This window comes from Canis aureus, chromosome 24 (genome assembly GCF_053574225.1).
Source record: "Canis aureus isolate CA01 chromosome 24, VMU_Caureus_v.1.0, whole genome shotgun sequence".
Lineage (NCBI taxonomy): Eukaryota > Metazoa > Chordata > Mammalia > Carnivora > Canidae > Canis > Canis aureus.
In genome coordinates this window covers 2,466,431-2,481,725 of record NC_135634.1, presented here as the reverse complement: position 1 = coordinate 2,481,725, position 15,295 = coordinate 2,466,431, and the positions used below count along the sequence as shown (strand labels likewise).

At 41.4% G+C, this 15,295-nt stretch overlaps 1 long non-coding RNA gene across 2 annotated transcripts in view; it reads right to left on the bottom strand.

Moving 5' to 3' along the window:
* Positions 1 to 11,670: 11,670 nt before the first annotated feature.
* The window catches only part of LOC144296419 (uncharacterized), a 29,975-nt gene continuing 26,350 nt past the window's right edge, over positions 11,671 to 15,295 (bottom strand). For both annotated transcript variants that reach the window (XR_013363540.1, XR_013363539.1), the window contains one exon: positions 11,671 to 11,806. This is a non-coding gene — a long non-coding RNA (uncharacterized LOC144296419). The remainder of the gene's footprint in view (positions 11,807 to 15,295) is intronic.

The following is a 15,295-nucleotide window of genomic DNA, read 5'->3' as shown; positions in this document are numbered from 1 at the left end:
GCGTTGTTCCCACAACGACACTGGAGATGTGTGTTCTCTCATTATCCCATTGAAAGGATTTCAGTAATCCGCCCCAACCTTTTTGAGGTTATATAGAACTTTTTAAGAATATGCAGAGCCTCTCAGGAAAAAAAAAAAAAAATAAAAACCACATATACATATTAAGCTTTATCATAGTGGTTCCCAAAGGAGAGACGGGAGATGATGCACCCCAGGAAACATTCGGCAAGATCTGAAGTTTGTTGTTGTTGTTGTTGTTGTTGTTGTTGTTGATATTTGGTTTACTTATTTGAGAGAGAGCACGTGAGAACAACGTGGAATAGGGAAAGGAACAAGCAGTGTCAGCACTGAGCCGGGAGCCCAACCCAGGCTCAATCCCATGACCCCGAGATCATGACCTGATGGGCTCAAATACTCAACTGACTGTGCCACCCAGGTGCCCCTGGCAAGGTTTTGATTATCATGAGGAGGGAGGTGCTACTAGCATCTAGTGGATAGAGGCCAGGAATGCTGCTGAACACCTTAAAATGCACCAGACAACCCCCCATAGGTACCTAGCCCAAAATGTAAATAGTGCTGAGGTTAAGAAAGCCTGTTTCAGTGAAATGTCAGGTGGTTCCCGGTTCCCCTGTGGCCCATCCACGAATCCCAGGTTCAGAATCCCTGATGCAAGTGATTTAAATTGTCTCATACAAATCACTGGTTACTGAGCTCCGCAGTGGTGCAAATGATGGGTCTGACTTCCAGTTATGTACCATGCCCTTAGCTATTACCCAGAGCCTTCAGATCTATATAATGTGAAGGTAGAAGATAAAACCATATAAAGACAAAATTACAATCATGAGATTTGGACAGCCTCCACACAACCTGCTGGGGAAATTGGTCTGGGACATTTTTCAAGCTTGGGGGAGTTTTAAGCACTGAGGTAGATGGCTGGGATGACATCTTTGCTGTCCCTACACTAACTTTCCTCAGATTACTTGATCTAGTCCTCAAAAAAGAAGGGGAAAAAAGACTATGAAGGAGGTGCAATTATTATTTTACAGAGAGGTTAAGTACTCTGAGAACTTACAGCTAAAATGTGGGCTTTAAAATAACTCATTATCTGAATTCTACTAAATAGAGTAAAATGCTACTGGAGAGACTCTGCCTAAAATGAAAAAGTAGAGGAAGAGGTTGAATTTTTTTAAAGGTCTATTAGGATGCAATATCAAGGGATGCCTGGGTGGCCCTTTGGCTCAGGGCATGATCCTGGAGTTCCAGGATCGAGTACCACATAGGCTCCCTGCATGGAGCCTGCTTCTCCTGCTGCCTATGTCTCTGACTCTCTCTGTCTCTCTCTCTCTCTGTCTCTTGTGAATAAATAAATAAATAAATTTTTTAAAAGGATGCAATATCAATATTTGTTAAAGTATAGTGTGTTACATGCTGGGACCCAAATTTCTAAATTAGATGAATGAATTTGGACAAATGGTGACCTTCCCAAGCCTGAGTTCTTTCATTTATAAAAAGAGACTGTAATAGATGTTTTTTTAATTGTATTTGGGGGGGAGGGGCAAAGGCAGAGAGAGAGGGAGAGAAAAAATCTCAAGCAGACTCCATGCTGAGCACAGAGCCCAAGTAGGGTTTGATCTCATGACCCCAAGACCATGACCTGAGCAAAAAACAAGAGCTGGACACTCAACCAACTGAGCCACCTAGGCACCTCTGTAACAGAAGGTTTTTAACATTCTTCTAGCCCATAGCACTATTCATATATTTGAGAAGGAGTCTAGGAGTCACCTGATTTTTTTCAAGTACATTTTACAGATGAGGAAGCAGAGGCTCAGAATCCTTCTAGTGTGTTAACCAAAGCTGAGTCTAGAATCCATGTATCCTGATTTCTCTTCTCAGTCCACCATGTAATTATCTTTCCAAACTACAAAATCTTTTGAATTACTCCTTGGGTTCTTATATGTATACTTTATAGGCAAAATGCATTATAATATCTTTAAAACCCTTGTATTAAATTTGCAACTTCAAAGGATCTTTAAATTATTTCCCAACCAGAAGTTCCCACATAGCAGAATGCTGCTCCTACCTCTTATTCCAGGTTTGAGTTTCTAGTGTGTTTGGACAGTAGTCCCATTGAGTCATAAGATGAGATCATGAAGCTGTAAGGCATCTATGGCAACACTCCTGGTTGGCCATTCAAGATTAATTCCCAACTCCTTCACCTTGTTCACTAGGTAAATACCTCCCTTTCAACCTCTCCTAAAGCTAGTGGTGACCCACATGACCCTTGTAGCCAATAAGTCTGCCGAGGAGGCCTCTAGGGAAGATTGTATTCTCTGATAAAAGAGAATGGCTGTCTTTGGACACATTCTTGAAGGATGATGTGTTTGGAGCTGTGGCAGCCTTCTTCAATCATGAGGGGAATCAGAGAGACATAATCCCAGCACCCTAACATGGTGGGGCCACACATCTCCTTTTGAATTTCTTAAAAGTAAATTATAGATTGTTAAAATGGTTTAAATTACTGTTATTTGAATCTTCTGCTTGTCACCAGTGAAAGCATTCCTGATGGATAAAGCACTGTCCAGATAAGACATATGCTCAGTGACAGGGAACACAGCACTGTACCCATGTGCTTCGCTGTTAAAGATAAAGATCCAATAACTGAACATTAACTGAGAGAATTAATGAATAAATCAGTATCATTGTGATTATTATTCTTGTTCCAGTACAGCCTACAGAGTGCATATTTTTTTAAGATTTTTTAAAAATTTATTTATTCATGAGAGACACACAGAGAGAGAGAGAGAGAGAGAGAGACAGGCAGAGGGAGAAGCAAGCTCCATGCAGGGAGCCCAACTTGGGACTCGATCCTGGGTCTCCAGGATCAGGCCCTGAGCTGAAGGCGGCGATAAACCACTGAGCCACCTGGGCTGCCTGCATATTTAATTTTTAAACAAATATGATATGTTATATAAAATTAGGGAAGGAGTATGATAGTTGGATAGAGGAAACACCATGGAATCAATCACTTCTGACCATTGGGGAAAGGTTGGATAGGAAACCTCTCAGTTGACATTTGTGATAAAAGCTACAGTTTGGGGACACCTGGGTGGCTCAGCAGTTGAGCATCTCCCTTCAACTCAGGGCGTGACCCTGCGGTCCTGGGATCGAGTCCCACATTGGGCTCCCCACAGGGAGCCTGCTTCTCCTGCCTGTATCTCTGCCTCTCTCTCTCTCTCTCTCTCTCTGTGTCTCTAATGAATAAATAAAATCTTAAAAAAAAAAGCACAGTTTGGCTGATACAATGCCTGTTTCTTTTTTTTTTTTTTTAAGATTTTATTTATTTATTCATAGACACAAAAAGAGAGAGGCAGAGACACAGGCAGAGGGAGAAACAGGCTCCATGCAGGGAGCCCGATGTGGGACTTGATCCCGGGTCTCCAGGATCACACCCCAGGCTGCAGGCAGCGCCAAACTGCTGTGCCACCAGGGCTGCCACAATGCCCGTTTCATACTGCTAACTCTTTCTCTCCAATAGAAGCAGTGAAAGCTAAAATCTCCATTCCCCAGCCTCCCTTGAAGTTTGAGTGGCCAGGTGACAGTGCTGGCCAATGAGATGAAAGTGGAGTGGTGCCAGCACCCTCCATTCTCTCCCTCTTTCTTCCAGCCTGGAAAACAGATATGATGGCACCCAGAAGCACAGAAGCCATTCTTCAGCCATGGCATGACATGGATGATGACAAAGGCCAACACGCTAAGAATGATAGAATAAAATGGTACCAAGAATCTGGATCCTTGGTATATATTCACTAGGCTGCTCTATTATCCTCAGACATCTTTTGGGTGAGACCAATAACTCTTAGTTGTTTAAGTTCCTGTTATTGGCAACAAACACACACCCGCTAGACTATTGATAACCGTTCTCTTGCGGTCCCAGAGCCAGCACCATGGTAAAATGGATTAGAAGAGTGCAAAGACACTAAGCAGGGCAGAGAAAGGACAGAATAGTGCTAGGGAACAATTCTTTCTCAAGCAAATGGTGGCTAAAGTGGGCATTCATTGTCTATAGCATGTATTGGTATATGCTTCTTAAAATCTGGCAATAGAAACAGGAATAGCCATGAACATAGTTTACAAAATACTTCCCCTTAAAGTCCTAACCTTAAGAAGTTAAACAAGACATGGGATGCCTGGGTGGCTCACTGGTTGAACATCTGCCTTTGGCTCAGGTCATGATCCCAGGGTCCTGGGATCGAGTCCTGCATAGGGCTCCCTGCAGGGAGCCTGCTTCTCCCTCTGCCTGTGTCTCTGCCTCTCTCTGTGTCTCTCATGAATAAATAAATAAATCTTTAAAAAAAAAAGAAATTAAGACAGAAATTCTCAGCATTATCAAATGACCTGCTACAGGAAGAACCTTTGAATACAGGCCAGCAAGAGAGAGATGCAGGAAGGTAGAGGGTGTAAAAGAGAATCAGTGCATAACACAAGTGAGGCTCTAAATAGAGCCTGGGAAGAGGGGGTTTTTTAACTGCTCCTGACCTACAGTTTATCAGTTCTCTATCAGAATATGGCGTTTGCTTCTTCACAGATGCAGGGAAACACCCAAAAAGTGGCTCCACTAGCTGCAAAACTCATCACAGTTCTCAGAACAGAGGGTGTGAAATAAACAATTAGCAATCATGGCACGTTCATTCTTTTTGTCCGTTTCTTCCTTTGTGTGTTTCTGAACTACCCTTGCCCTTCATGAATCTCTCTTGGTTTGGGTTTTTTTTTAATTTCATTTATTTATTATTTTTTTATTATTATTTATGATAGTCACAGAGAGAGAGAGGCAGAGACACAGGCAGAGGGAGAAGCAGGCTCCATGCACCGGGAGCCCGACGTGGGATTCGATCCCGGGTCTCCAGGATCGCGCCCTGGGCCAAAGGCAGGTGCCAAACCGCTGCGCCACCCAGGGATCCCTTAATTTCATTTATTTATCAGAGAGAGCACATGCAAGCAGGAGGCGGTGAAGGCGGAAGGGGACAGAGGGAGAGGGAGAAGCAGACTCCCCACTGAGCGGAGACCCTGACAATGAGGGGCTCAGTCCTAGGATCCTGAGATCATGACCTGAGCGGAAGGCAGATGCTTAACTGACTGAGCCACCCAGGCACTCCATGAATCCGTTCTTAAGACAAATTTAAATGGGCGTTTCTATGGTATTTTACTGCATTGTGTCCATCTTTTATAAAAGGGAAAAAGAACTCAGAGGACAAGTGAGCTCTCAGGTTTCCTGGTCTCCATTTCAAGTAGTCTCTAGGTGAGATCATGTATTGCTTTTAGAATTCTCTTTCTCTCTGCATACACATTTATGCATACATTTACAATAGCTGCCCTAACATCCTATTATAGGAGGCTTGCCTATTTCATTTTCTATGAGCTTTCTGTCAGGTATTTGATAGATTCAAACACCCTCTTCCCTGTAGAAATTGTGTGTGTGTAGTTATGCACAATTTCTAAACATAGTGATTTGTATGACTGTACTCCCCAGGAACTCTCATGGAAATAAGGTGTATAGAGTCTGTGGCCTGCTCCCAGGGGTGCTGTCTCCATTATTCATTTAAAGTTTGCAGACTACTTTAGTAATCGAAAGTGCCATATAATTTTTCTGTATTATTCTTTTATGACTAAAACAGCGTACAAATTTTAAATCAATAACTTATTCATAAGAAGCAAAAAATGTGAAGTGTCAAATTGCATTTAACATAGCAAATATTTCACATTAAGTCATCAAAATGGAAAATGTCCACAATACATTATATATAGTTTTTTGCTAAATGACCCAGTGAGCATTTTCAGATAGTACATAATTACGTTTAATATTGAATCAGTGTCATGCTTTTGCTACTTTTAACTTCTTTTTTCTATTTGTAGCAAAAATCACCTTGGGTTTTTCAGTGTTATGACTATGTTTTATGGGTTATTAAAAAATTTTTATTTAAATTCAATTTGCCAACACACAGTATAACAACACCCAGTGCTCATCTCATCATGTGCCCTTCTTAATGCCCGTCACTCAGTTACCCCATCCCTCCACCCACCTCCCCTTCTGCAACCCTTTGTTTTTTTAATTTTCCCAGAATATGTAGAAAGATAAGTATAATGAGATAAGAGATAAGAATTATTTTGTAATACTCTTTGCTACCAATCAGTCATAACTTATGAGAGAATTCACAAAGATGTGTTTCTATAGCACTTTAAATTTGTGAATCATCCCCTTCATCAAAATAAGGTGCATCGCAAGTATTGAATAGTCTAATAGAATGATCTAAGAGAAGAAACCAAAACTCAAGCAGTTAATTTAGTATTACGATACAAAGAGTAGTTAAAAAACGCTGGTTTTTCTGAAGTACACAATTTTGCATTACAGCTATTGTGAAATAGTAGAGGAGAAATGCTTTCCCCCCAGTGCTTTAGTTTTCCTCAGGAGAATTTTTTCTTAAATGCGCGTTAGTCCCTCTCGACTCATCTGAGCAGCTGGAGTAATTGGAGGCCCTGGGAGGAACCCCCTTTGTGTGCTCTGTTAGCAGTACCTTTCTTACATGGGTGAATCTCCCGTACAGGGCAAGACTCTAGAGAGGCCAAGCCTTAGAGAGTTAGCAAATCTACTAAGCTCAGGGGCCCATTTAGCAGGCCTGTTTACCTCTCGCTAAGCTACATCCTCTGTTTTAGACTCCCTCAGTAATAACCATGGTCTTTTGGTCTCCACTTGCCTATTTTTTCTCTCAATTTGTCCACATTGCATCGGAGAAGAGAATCACTATTTATTGGCCCCCATCAGAGACCGTGATGTGACTATCAGATCACAAACTGAATGTAAGCATGTTGAAATACTAATTAAAAATGACTATTTTGGGATTCCCTGGTGGCTCAGCGGTTTAGCACCTGCCTTCGGCCCAGGGCGTGATCCTGGAGTCCTAGGATCGAGTCCCACATCAGGCTCCCTGCATGGAGCCTGCTTCTCCCTCTGGCTCTCTCTCTCTCTCTCTCTCCCTCTCTCTCATGAATAAATAAATTAAATCTTAAAAAAAAAAAAAAGACTATTTTGTGACCAATATGGCAGCAACATCAAGTCTGTACTAATGGGGCTGGGAGAAAAGACAGGAATTGACTTCCAGCAGTTAGCACTGAGTTGAAGAGTCAAAGATTGTGTTTCGTCAACTTGCCAACTAGAACATATGTACACGTGTAGAAGAGAGGAGAATGCTCTTTGGCTCCTTATGTCTTCCGAAGATCAATCTCTCTGCAGGTTAAAAGCTAAATAGCATGAGCAAGGTGACAAGGAACGGAAGATGCAGGAATAAAAATAGAATTAAGAGCAGTATACAGCATCAAGCAGTTCAGCAGACAGACATTAAAAGTTGATGGGGATGATAACAGCTGGGGGTGGGGAGGAGAGAGGAACGAGGAGGAGGGGAGGAGAGGGGGAGAGTGAAAGAGGAAGAGGGAGAGAGAAAGAGGGGGGAGGAGAGGAACCAAGGCAGGGAAAAACAGAGAGAAGACAACCGTTCTGTTTTGGTTTTTATTTGTTTTGTTTTGTTTCCAGGGAGAGAGGGATAAATATCAATTCTGTGTCTTCTACCTTGAAGGCATAAGCATAGGGCTGTTACCATGTCTGGGAGGCATGGGAAAATATGGGTCCTGTGGCTAAACTGTTACTACATGAGGAATAGCGTGCCATGAAAAAGACATGTCAGCTTGGAAGCACTAGCAGTCAAAGGGACATTCACCGTGTGCAGGGAAATGAGCTATGTTTCTCTGCCGTCTGCCAGCTCCTATAGTGACCACTCGCAACCATAACTGATGTTGGACATGATGCCTTTCTTCAAGGGCCCCCGGCAATTAGCCAGTCATTCCTCCATGCTTCCAATCAATTTATACTTCTTCTATTGTAGAGCTGATGACAATGCAGTGTAATTATTTGGTTCTGAGTGTCCTAAACTTGATTGCCAGCTCTTCAAGCTCCACCTTATTCCTCCTGCTGAGCACACAGCAGGGGCATACAGGGAGGGTCAGGCCTAAGATTTCATGGGCTGCCTTGATAACGTTGAGCCTCAGTAGGCCCCAAAGGCCTAGCTGTGAGTCCCGTACTCTTGCCAGATATACCTCCCACCCAGAAGGAAAGGCTGGTCACCGAACTACCTTCCCTGTTAGCCAAATCAGCTGTGCCTCACCTGGTCCTCAACCTAATGGTTTTCAGCTCCCTTCCAGCCCACAGAGTCATTCAAACAAGTCAATCGTATCCTCCTGTGGGAACCTAAGCTGATCAGAACAGTGCTGAATAAACACCATAAAAAATACTTGATACCATAACTGATAGGAGAATATCATCAGATCCTCAAAAAGGCCACAGAGGTGCCTGGGTGGCTCAGTGGGTTGAGCATCCAACTCTTGGTTTCGGCTCAGGTCATGATCTCAGAGTCATGAGATCAAGCCCCATTTGGGATCCACACTCACTGGGGAGTCAGCTTGAGATTCTCTCCCTCTCCCTCTGCCCCTCCCACTCACTCTCTCTTTCTCTCTCTCAAATAAATAAATCTTAAAAAAAAAAAAAAAAAAGACAGCATTATACATCTCATGTTCTTTAAAGGTGCTAAATTTTAGGATGTGCTTTGGAAACATTTCCATTCCATAACAACTGAAAGTTCAGAACATGAAATCCTTAGATAGCTACAATTATATTAACCAAATCAGCTGCTCCTTGATTGGGGCAGGTAAAGTTTTAACTGTTGTAATTCAAACAAGCAATTACATATACATTGTAAAGTGTGGTAACACTGAGACACTTTTCTTTTGGCTTATCTGTATTTTCTAATCTGCCTCAAATAACCTAGATCACTTACATAATTATAATGTTTAATAGAAGTGGGAGGCTATTATCAACTGAACGAGCTCTCTGAAACACAAAATAACTAAATCTAACCCACAGGACAGAACTGCTTAGGAAGAAGCATATTTCAGATCAGAGTAAGGAGGGGTAGGAGTTGTCCCTGAAGGGAACATACATTTCAAAAACTTGTGAACTGCAACACAGTACATGTCCATTCAAAGAGCATATCTACAACCCAGATCTGGTCTGAAGTCTTACTAGACTCTTTTCTGTTCCCTTGTAGCATTCTGGGGTCAACTTTCTCTTGAACCCTTCTGTAATGGCTCCAAGCCATTTCCAGTGAGCCCCCTACCTATTTCTGCAAGTTGCTTGGAGAATCTCTTGTCCCTTCATGCTGAGCTGTGGGTCTCACAGAGTCTTGACCCAGTCTCCTCTGGAACCCTAATTGGTAAAAGATCTCTTCATCTTTATCTGCACTAGGTGGCAGTGTTGTTGTTTTGTTTTTTTTTAAGATTTATTTATTTATTTATTCATGAGAAACACAGAGAGAGAGAGAGAGAGAGAGAGAGAGAGAGGCAGAGACACAGGCGGAGGGAGAAGCAGGCTCCATGCAGGGAGCCTGATGTGGGACTCGATCCCTGGTCTCCAGGATCACACCCTGGGCTGCAGGCGGCGCTAAATCGCTGCGCCACCGGGGCTGCCTGGTGGCAGTGTTTTTAACGGCTTCCAGGATGACCTGGGAGAGGGTTGCATTTTAGCACTGCAAACAATTCACCTAAAATGAAATATTGGGCCTTCTACTCCCAGAGCCCCCTGCAGTGGGGAGCTTTTCAGGGGTGGCTACCTTCTTCCTACCTACAGCCCTACATGGCATGTAGGGTCTCTCTTCCTGGACCCCTCCTTCATTTGCTCCTTCCTGCACCCTACACTTTTTCTGGACCCCATAGCACCTCTTTCTCAGGTTGCCCTTGGAAACATAAGTCTCTTCACTGTATTGTTTGAGCATTTCAGCTGTCTCCTTTGTCTTACACGTGTTCATTCTCTGGGGGTGATCACAGCCAGAGGCACTATGATAATATCCCCTTCTTGAGACCCAGTTAAAAAAAAATAGTTCTCTTGCTCAGAGACTTAGATTTGCACCTTCCTTAGGTGTTTACTGGCTCAAACCTCAGACTGGTTTTTAAAAAAGAAAACAAACTTATTTAAAATACATTATTACATTATGTTCCAAGGGACATTGATTTAAAAACAATTTTTCACCCATTTACCATGAGCTCCATATCTTCTAAGAGACTCTCTGACCCAAAATATTATTTTTTTTAATTTATTTTTTATTGGTGTTCAATTTACTAACATACAGAATAACCCCCAGTGGCCGTCACCCATTCACTCCCACCCCCCGCCCTTCTCCCCTTCCACCACCCCTAGTTCGTTTCCCAGAGTTAGGAGTCTTTACGTTCTGTCTCCCTTTCTGATATTTCCCACACATTTCTTCTCCCTTCCCTTATATTCCCTTTCACTATTATTTATATTCCCCAAATGAATGAGAACATATAATGTTTGTCCTTCACCGACTGACTTACTTCACTCAACATAATACCCTCCAGTTCCATCCACGTTGAAGCAAATGGTGTGACCCAAAATATTAAAATAATAAGCCCACATTAGTGGTTTAAGAAAGAATATATAAGATACACCACTCTGCTGTCTTAAAAAAAAGAAAAAAGGTATTTTTTCCAAGATGAATCAGACCCAGCTTCTATCAAAATCAAAACCCAGAGCATCCAGCTGAATAAAAAATGCTAAATGGGGAGTCAAAGACCTGGACTCAGATTCAGAGTCTGGATCTAGACTAGACTATGACCCAGATATCAGTTCCATCATGGCACATTAACCCATGGCACATTAACCATGGACAGGCCTTTGCCTAAGAAGGCTGTTCTCTGTCGCCCGACCACTTGTCTGAGGTGAAATGAACCAATTAACTTCATTTTAGTGAGGAGTAGATCTTGAATTAATGGTAGTGCTTATGTTAGAATGTGATTTCCCTGAATGTTATATGTTTATTTCTTTATACCAAAGGCCTCCTGGTGGCAGAAAGCAAACCAAAGACTGGAACTTCAGTAGTTTTTCTTAAGAAATTAGAGAAAATAAACCATGAGAGACTCCTAACTCTGGGATACAAACAGAAAATTGCAGAAGGGGAGGTGAGTGGAAGAATGGGGTAACTGGGCAATGGGCATTAAGGAGGGCATATGATGAGGTGAACACTGGGTGTTATACCATATGTTGGCAACTTCAATTTAAATTAAAAAAAAAAAAGATATTTATGGGTGACTTGGATTACAGCCCAGCCTTGTGTGACTTTTCTGTTAGAAATTGATTACTATTGGGGCACCTGGGTGGCTCAGTGGTTGAATGTCTACCTTCAGCTCAGGGCATGACCCTGGGGTCCTGGGATTGAGTCCTGCATCTGGCTCCCCACAGGGAGCCTGCTTCTCCCTCTGCCTATGTCTCTGCCTCTCTCTGTGTGTCTCTCACGAATAAATAAATAAAATCTTAAAAAAAAATAAATTGATTAGCATCCCAGTATCTCCACTCCTAACACATTAACATGGGAGCAGACTTGGTTCAGTCACTGGTATATTGAAAATGGCATTAGGCTAAGAGAAGCCCAAGTTCTATCTTTGCTATAAACTCCCTGCCAATTCAATTCTTTTTCTTCTTTTGTTTTTACATAGGTGGCTATTGTTTTTACATAGCCATCATGCCTAAACAGAAATTATGGATAATGTACTCACTGCTAAATTTGAAGTCTTCACTTACCACTTTCCTTTGATCCAAAAGTCTTCTAAGTCTTATTTGAGCCTGAGTGTTGCTTGGAAAACAATGATGGTGTGGTAAAGAAGGGAAAGACTTGGTCTTCTTATTCAAAGGAGCCTTTGAGTTAAACAGAAGAGACAGAGAATAAACATTTGGGTTTTGACTGATGCTCCTAACCTTCATTTTAGTCTGTAAAGAGGCAGAAAAGAGAGAGGTACAAACTCTAATAGGAGATCTAAACATGGAGCTTGAAGTCAGGAACATGCAGTTCTGGGTTCTATTTAGCTGCTAAATTGTGCTTGACCTTAAGCAAGTTACAATGTAAAACAAGGGATCTAATCATCCTATTGTTTTCTCCTCCAAAAACAAACAAACAAAACAAAACAAAACAAAAAACCTGCATGGTTTTGTAATGAGACTGAGAACATGATTATCAGTAGCCAATCAGGCCAGTATCTGGAATTGCCCTGTTGTAACATGTTAGCCAAAACTATATGAGGTAAACTTCTCAAGGATTCAACAAACCCCAGGAGGTATATAGGTGAAAGAGGCACCCGTTTGCTAGGGATTAATTTTTTCCTATTTCTTGTTCCTACACTTATATACAAATAACACCTGGGCAGCCCCGGTGGCTCAGTGGTTTAGCACCGCCTTTGGCCCAGGGCCTGATCCTGGAGACCCGGGATCCCACGTCAGGCTCCCTGTATGGAGCCTGTTTCTCCTCTGCCTGTCTCTCTCTCTCTCTCTCTCTCTCTCTCTCATAAATAAATAAATAAATAAATAAATAAATAAATAAATAAATAAAATCTTTAAAAACAAACAAAAAAATAACACCCTGAAGCCTTAAAAACAGTTCAGTTGCACTAGCCAGTACTGGGTAATGTCAGAACAACCTGATGTCAAGCTTTCCAATGTGATAAATTAATCTAAGCCATCAGTTTTGAATCATTTCCCTTCCCTAGACAGATTCTGTAGAATTTATCTTCTGCCATCTTATAATTCATTAAGTCACAAAAAATCCAACATGTTCAAACCTGCAATGAATGTCTGACCCACCCTTTTATAAAAAAAGGTTTTATTTGTTTATTTGAGAGAGTGCAAGAGAACATGATAGCATGAGTCAGGGGGGAGGGGCCAAGGGAGAGGGAGAAGTAGATTTCCTACTAAACAGGAAGCTCAACCTGATACCAGGCCTCGATCCCAGGACCCTGAGATCATGATTCCAGCCGAAGGCAGCTTAACCACCTGAGACACTGAGGCTCCCCGACCTACCCTTTTAAGATGAATTTCAGGGTACAATTAATTTGCCAAAGAGCATGCAAAGACCAAAACCCTTTTGAGGGTCAGAACGAAGGATAATGTACCTAAATTCAATTGCTTTTCTTCTTTTATATGAAGATATTAGGGGTTTTTTTGTTTGTTTTTTGTTTTTGTTTGGTTTTGGTTTTACTCTAGATATTTTCTGAGTATCTTGGATTAAATGTTGATTTATAATAAAGATAAATAGAAGTATAAGATACAGCATAATGACTTGCTGCCACCAAGGTAAGATTGATCTGAATTTGATTTAGCCATAGAAATACCTCCTATGGGGCAGATGCCTGGGTGACTCAGTCAGTTAAGTGTCCAACTCATGATTTTGACTTAGGTCATGATCTCAGGCTCATGAGATCGAACCCTGCATTGGGCTCTACACTCAGTGGGGAGTCTGCTTGAGATTCACTCCCTCTCCTTCAGCCCCTCCCCCTGCTCATGCTCCCTCTTTCTCTCTCTCTCTCAAATAGATAAATAAAATCTTTAAAAAAAAATCCTATGGGGAGGAAGGCCTGTTATGATTTAGAGCAGCCAGATTCTGGGCTCAGCCACTTACTGGTTTTTCTCATCTTGGATAAGTAGGTTATTTAGCCTCTCTAAAATTTAATTTGCTTATCTGTAAAATGGAAATAATAATACCTTGCCATAGTGTTATTCTAAAGACTAAATGAGATAATATATGTAAAGTACTTAACGACAGTGCCAAGCACATAGTCACTGCTCAATACATAGAAGCAATTGAACCATTATTTTAGTGAGACTTCTTTTCTAGTCTTAGAATTCTCTCAGAAACAAATAAGCCAACACATTCAAACCTACCAAAAAAGGTATGTCTTTTTAAGATGGATTGCTGTATAAAAGTTAAGGTGAGATTTCTTTTTAAACATAATTATTCAATACGCAATCTGTTAGGTTTTCCATACTTTCTTTCAAAAAAGAAGACAGATTTTGACTAAGTTTTTCATATAAATAAAATTGTCAAAATGTACCCCAATTTTGATACACTATAAAATTCAATCAGTATGGGATATAAAATACTACAAAATGGTAGCCCCAAAAAGTTTTCCAGTGGAAATCATCTTTGATACTTAATACATTAGTGAAAAGTGAACACTGGGGATGTCGTAGAAATACACATTTTCTCTCAAGTCAGGAAATCTGAGGCTGAAGTCCCCCCAAAGCTAGATTGTGTCTATTTTCTTTCCTCTAATCAAGTCCAATTCTACTTCATGCCCTCCCCCTTCTTTCTTTCCTTTTTCACTCCCCATCTGAGTCTATTGACAATCTGGCTTAGGGGAACATATATATTTGGATTCTATGGGGAAGACATGTCAAGACCATCCCCAAATCCTTATTAAGAAACATCAGCTCATAAGTGTTATACCCCTTCCTGATTTATACCAGTTATAGCTAATAACAATTAATGACCCTTGTGGGTAAAATACAAAGCATACTAGTCTGCAAAAATATCTAGGAGCTCCTAATTCTTCACATTGTTGACCATTGTGAGAATAGAGCCTAACATCTGAGTACAATCACATAAAGAGATTGTTCCCATAAAAATTGATTTCAGGCTTTAGAATTGCCATAGAAACCACAGACAGTATCTTGATCAGTTTTCAGAAACCAAATAAATGTTATTTTTATTATTAAAATTTAGAGATAGCTTTCCAGAGGCAAACTCAAATAGTTGAGTAAAGCACCCTGCTACTTGTACAGCCCGGCAAGCAGGAAACTGCGCGGCTGTTATTCAACAGCGCTATCTGCTGGTGACCCGCAGTATGGCTTCCCACACTAGGAAGCTCCGCTCCCTGGCGCTGACGTGGCTGCAATTACAGTTAACTCTCAGGCATAAAGAGGCTCATTTTCTATCTTGTGGATTTTGTAGGTCTTTAGGGACTCTTCATTCCCTCACCCATTGTCTGCAGGTTGGCTTAAAGTCTAATCTTAGCATTCTTACCAGAGCTTAAGTATGCAGGGAATAAAAAATGAATCTCACATCAATTAATACTATTTCTATTATTTGATGATTCAAAAACTATGAAGTTTCCTCAAGAATTCTAAATGATGTATGTAGATTCAGGAGGTGGACTTTGCTCCCTGACCCCTACTCTCTTGAGGGTGGGCTGGACTCAGTGGCTCACAAAGGTAGAGTAGGGAATGGGAAAAATAGTAATTTACAGTGGGAGAGGGGCAGCTGACAACACTTTCTTCAGGTGACCACGGTGAATGTTACCAGTGACATTTGGATATCAGATATGATGTGAGTAAAGGGCACTTCACCTCTGTATT